Raw genomic sequence first — 6,479 nt, forward strand, 5'->3', positions numbered from 1 at the left:
GTGACTAACTACTACTCCCTAACAATATTCGATTCTATGCCCTAACTAGTGTATCAAATAAAATTGAATTGAAATTGAAATTGAAATTGTAACACTGACCATTAACTAAACATCTGAAATGTGAGTACATTTAATTTAACAGTTCCCTAAGGAGAAATTATGTTTCTCATTATGTTTTCAGCTGTTAAACAAATTGTCATATTGTACTTCTGATGTAATGTTGCATGTCTGTAATTTTAGCATCCAGACAGTGTGACGCATTGCGAGATTGTTGGCAATGGTAATGCACAGTACATGGACACTAGCATTTTTTGTTGAATTGTGGGTTTGTTAAAGACACTAGCACAGTTTATCAGGTACGGCCATGCAATAAATCCCATGTCTATGAAGCTGAGCCAGAACAAAAGCCTCACCCCTTTCTTAGTGTCTAAAGAGATATAATCAGGTTTGAAGAGTTGTCACAACATGACCCCTCTGCCAACCAGGTGGCCTTTTTTATACCCTGAATGCATCTGACTGGCAAGATTAAGGAAGATCCACTGCATTAAATGTTTTTGAAGATATTTTAAAACGTGTGAGTTATTTTGTTAAAATCACAATATAATTGAATCTGTTTTCAAATACACTTTGCATGTCCAACAAACAGTGATTGTGGCTAAAATCTGCACTGGCTCCATGGTAATCAGTGGCAGTAGTTTGTGGAGTTTTTTTAGAGGTGTTTCTATGACATTGATTATTTTTATAGAACCAGTTATTAGATATATCCAGACATCTTTGACTTTTTGACTTTACTGACTGGACTGTGATTAGAAGGACTTCTACCCTATGTGCCTCTGCATCATTACCAGCTGCAACAGCAACATTTGTGAGTCTGTGCATGTGTCATCATGGAAAAATGTGGTCCTGGAGACACCTACTGTGCGGAAACTACCACAGAAGCGGATGTGGTGTGTGCCTGTGCAACAACTGTCCAAGATACAGCCGACTTTACAAGTGTGTTGTTGGGATCACAAAGAAGGCAGAGTTTGAAGACGTGTGTAGTCCGAGCAAGGGCGCCAAAAGTAAGGGGGTGGGAAGTAGGGAAGGGGCCACTGGCAATTTCCTCAGCATAAAATAATGCCTGATTAATTTCTGCTTGAGAGTCCAGCCTTAACCACTTTGATCAATATGTGTGCAACTACCTGCCAATGCTGGACTGACTGAGTAATTAGTGTCTGACGGGGGTAATGAAGTTACTCAGGCTAAGAGCTGCCAGGAAGAAAATCTGCCCGTTATTCCAATCCAAATAAAGACGGTTCCCATCAAAGCCTTGTATGTATTGATACATTCAGAGAACGCCATAAGATGCTTGGATACATAAACACAAATCATCTGTGTCCCCACATACGCTGTCAGAAATAGAGAGCCCATTCATTTACACAAACATTAATTTGATCCAAGATTCAGGAAGAGTGCTATAAATATCTGTCAGGCGGTCGCCTGATTGCTCTGGGAAGATCAAACAGAGACAAACAATGTACTTTCTAAACAGTTTGTTTTGAAAGAATTATGACAGAAATAACTGACGGCTCTTGATGAACAGGAACATCCAAAGATCAGACAAGTTTTTATTGCATCAGAAATTAATTCTAAAAATGAATCCTCACTCAACAGCATATTAAAAGCATTCAGCTACCGCTTGAAGACATTTTGATTTCCCTGACAACAGAGCGTAATTAGACTAAACACATCTCTGTTTGTCTGACTGAAATAACTCAATAATAGAAATTCCAAACATCTGGCTGCACACTCGCAGAATTGATTAGAACAATTTTTTCCTGAAATGATTAAATAAGACAGTAATCACTTTAAAACCAGTTCCATCTCCATTAGAAGTACGTAGAAGTCAAAAGATGTGGGAACCTCAACTAATCCAATCACTGCTGAACCCACACTTCTCATGTGAGGGTGACAAATAATCAAATGTGTACAAATAGGATAGAATCACAGCCTCAACATATCTTAACTGTTTTTTTTTTTTTTTGGCTGTTCTTTTGCAGTGCCATGAGTTTCCATTGCTTTTATTTTTAGGTTGTTTTGTTAGTGACAGATTACACAGAGCTGGTCTCTAATTATGATTATGTGCAAATTACCGTTGGCTACATGCTTCTCTGATGAATGCCGTGAATGCTGTGATCAGGTTTAAACACCATAGCTATTTTGGCATATTTTCTTTAAAGGCTTTGGCCTGTGGGCTGGTTTTTCTTCTTCTTCATCCTGTGTAGCATTTGCATTTCACCTTACCCCACGACAGGATGGAGCAGAGGACTCCACTGTAGGCTTTAATTTCTGGAGAAAAAACAAACAATTGAAGCTTTCTCACAATGATTTGCTACTTGATTTGATGCTGCACTTTCCCATTGTCACAAAATCAATAGAGGCAAGACAGGCAGGTCCTAACTGGAGAGGGCTTTTGGCCTTTCATGCCAAGCAAAGTAAGAGCGCAAGGGTTAAGTGATGTGTTTCTGATGTTGAGTGGGTCTGGGACACCCCATTCACTCAGCCACCCTCTGGAACTTGGACCTAATGGCAGGCCAAATCATTGGGGGGAAGGGGACTGACTCGCTGTGATGTGTGTGTAAGTGTGCATGAATGTGTGTGCCTATCTATTGTTGATGTGTGGCTGTTTGTGCGTGTGTGTGGCTGTTTGTGTGATTGTGCGTGTGTGTGTGTGTGTGTGTAGAGAGAAAGTCTCTAGGGCATTGGATTGTTTATAAAACCAAGCGAGGGCTGCAACATAATGACTTCACTCACCTCCCGAAATCAAAATTAAAAAAGTGTGACATCACAATGGACATAGCTATTACCAATTTAATGGGGTAGCCACAATCAGCCAGCTGCTGTGTGTGCGAGAGAGTGTTTTGTGCGTGTGTTTGTGTGTGTTAGGATTATCTTTGTGTCTTCCCTTGTGTCACCTTTTATCTAATGAATAAATACAAAGACAAATATAACTGCTGTCAGGTGAAAAACTTGACAACCAAAATGTCAATTTGACAGGGGTAAATAATCCTTAATATTTTCATAACATCAGATCCAATTTTTTATGCTTGAAAAAAACAAACATTCAAGGGAGAAAAAGCAGGGTCATTCACACAAAGTTGACAATAGTTTTTTTTTTTCTACTGTAGAGATGACAAGATTCAGGAAATTTGTTGGAAAGGGCTGATGCCGAGAGACTTGATTGTTTATGACTAAATTACGAACTGGCTACGTGACCACAGTATAATCTGGATCATGTCCTGCGTAATGCATGCTCTACCCAGGCGCCACATCTTGACTGAACTAAACGGAGCATTTCCAGTAGGTGAAATGCATCCGACATTGATAATCTCCTGTTGTGTTACATGTGAAAGGGCAACAACTGTATGTCCAGAACTCCAAACTCCATTGTCTGAGGTTCATGTGACAAAATGACTACGTTTGGTTCTTTTGGCTGTGGCCAAAAGCCAAAACATTAACCCTAACCAAGTCATTTATGGGCCTACACTTAACCATAGCAGTGTCAAATCAGAAAACGTTCACATGAATCATTTTGTAAAAGTGATTTCAGTTTTGAAGGAACTGACAAACGACGTAATGACAAGTACAAAAGAAATATTTAGTCATTTAGTATTTAGTCGTTTAGTAACTTAAAAAGTGGCTAACAAGTAGTCAGCACTGTCACCATTAATTTAGGCACGTAGAGCTCCTGCACACTGCCTGCGTGGCGTGAGCGTGTCAGCTTCGTGGCGTGTCCGTTTCTATTTTGGCTCCCATGTTAACAGGTTAGAGCTTGTACACTGCCTGAGTGACATGCACGTCAGAAAACGCGTGCATGCTAGAAATAGGGCCGACACCCATTTTTCATGCAACAAAATAGAATATGAAAAGATGTTTATAAGTCATTTTGACACAAATACATTTAATAAATGACATGTTGATGTTTGAAAGTCTCTAGGTTTTGACATAAATGCAGATATAAATGCAATTTAAAAAACAAATTAAAAATAATTATCGATTTTCAAATATTCCATCTCTCAATACATACCGAAATATTCTGTAGCCTTTTTTGCCGTCAATACTGCCGACATTGTCTTTGCTGTCATCAAATCAGTATGTATTTAGGTTTAACATGAAGTATCCTACTGCTTGAGTGCAGTAAATTTCCACAACTCTCTCCCCATATGTAATTTTATCAATGCGAACAATACATGTGTACAGACAAGGGTAGCAGCAGCAGCGCCGCGTCCAACATGTTTCTCGGGTGCAAAGACAAAGAAAATGCCACCCGGCCCCATGCAACTGACAACAGAAACGCCACGCTCACGCCACACAGCCAGTGTTCAGGAGGCCTACATCTTGCTGCTATCTTGTCTCTCCTGCTCTGACTGTGTTGTTTGTGCTCTGCCCTTGTATTTTACTCTTACTGAGTCCACGTTTCCCATGAAGGATTCAAATTGGATGCCAACACACAAGAGATAAACAGGAAACAGTGCATGCACATACTGGACATAATTGCAAAAGACAAGGTGGTGCATGTGTGCATTTTGCACAATGCAGAAGAAAATATATGCTCATGGGTTCTGTATTACAATGTTAGAGGAGGATGTTTTTATCTTTGTCAGTCATCTTTATTAAAACAAGAGTAGAATGAATCCTTTATCCCGTGCTTTGTTTGGATGTGCTCTTTGAGAATAACCACTCAAGGTGTATTTGCTGCCCCCAGTGGTTGTTACACATCTTTTCAAATGGAACTCTGGACCTGTATTATTAAAATGGTCTTGGTGTTACCATCAGTAACCACAGGGGTTGCAAAGTCTACCAGGACTGAAATCTTAAAGGAAAACTACAGTACAGCTTGGATTTTTATTGTTGTAGCGCTGAGTTTTGATTATATAATTTATGATAACATTTTACTCATTAACGAATTTGCGAAGCTTTGATCAACATACTTGCTGTAGCTGTACTAATGGTTGTAATAATCCATAGTTTTCCTTTAGGGATTATAATTTTGATGTCTTGAAAAGATTGTATAAACATAGTCTTGTAAAAATCTCTTAATAAAGAATGGTACTCCTTCAAGGTAAAACTTGAATATTTCAAGGTTTTCCCTCAACAGTCACATTATGCACAACAACACATTTAGATTGTCATTACAATGAATGATAGTAATGGAGCAACTGACACTGAGTTTGGCATAAAGAACTAGTCAAAGAGGTTTGAACCAGGAGCAGGAATTCCTGAGGAGCCTGAGTAAATGCTCTTAGGCAGATAGAGAAGGCCATAGCCATTTGGGTAAGTAGGGAGCAATTACACATGAGGATGATTTAGGGGGATGCTGTCACTGTGGTGAGGAGCCAGGACCTCTGCAGATGAAATGAAAATGGCCCATATAATGGCAGAAGCGACAACGCAGCCACTTTGGATGGACTGACTATTACAGCATGTCAACACAGGCAAGAAAAAGAGCAAAACTATGAGGACAGCAATTAGAGAACATGAGAGAAAATGGATCATAGTTACATCAGTGCTGAGGAGAATGTTACAGCAGAGGACTTCTGAGGAGGAGTTAATGCTGTGATTTATAGAATTTGTCATCACAGACATGTATGTTATAAATTTCCTGACTGCAGTAATAGCGATAATGAGGTCAGCAACTGTACAGTGTCATCTCAGCACTTTGGGTTTCAGACACAGTATTGAGAGAGGTTACCCAACCTGGCATTCTGAATCATTAGAAGATGGCATCAGTCACCAAACATTACCTTAATGCAAATGTCAGCCTGACTTTGGACATGTCTCTATCTCGTGATAGCTCAGCGCTCTGAGACTCTCAGATTGGAAGAACAGATAGTGATCAGTTAGGGAAGGTCATTATTCAAAATCTAAAGTAAATACAGCCCAGATATGAATGCTCATCTGCATCATCAGCATCATCATTATCCACACGACCATCATCATCATAATCATTATGTAAATATGCTCTCAACATTTTGCAGTTTGGATCCTGGATGGCACAGCAGGCCCTGTCTTACATTTGCATGTGCATATTTCAGTGTTTTCCGAGAATGCGGCACAGCAATTAACACAGGATTAATTGGCATCTTTATGTCATTAGGGCCAATCTGATCAGAGTATGATGAGGTTTCTGCGCGCTCCCATTTGTTTAAGCGGATTGTGGTAATTGCTGTCATTATTATGAGCTCTTTAGCGTCATCCGTGGGCCTCCTTTCCCTGTCTGGACCCCATAAAGCCTAGCCATGTGTCACGGCTCAGTTTAGTTAACCCCTGAAATGATCCCAGTGGTGCTGGCGTGTGGTTAACGGCCGAGCAGTGATTAGCTCTCCACACATTAACCCATTAACATGTCGCCCCCCTCTCAAACTGCCTTTGTGTTCACTCCTAATTACAACCCTACCTTCCCAAATAAAAGCTTTACAAGCCCCACGTGTGTGTGTGTG

Source organism: Etheostoma spectabile, chromosome 9, assembly GCF_008692095.1.
Source record: "Etheostoma spectabile isolate EspeVRDwgs_2016 chromosome 9, UIUC_Espe_1.0, whole genome shotgun sequence".
In the NCBI taxonomy this organism is placed as follows: domain Eukaryota; kingdom Metazoa; phylum Chordata; class Actinopteri; order Perciformes; family Percidae; genus Etheostoma; species Etheostoma spectabile.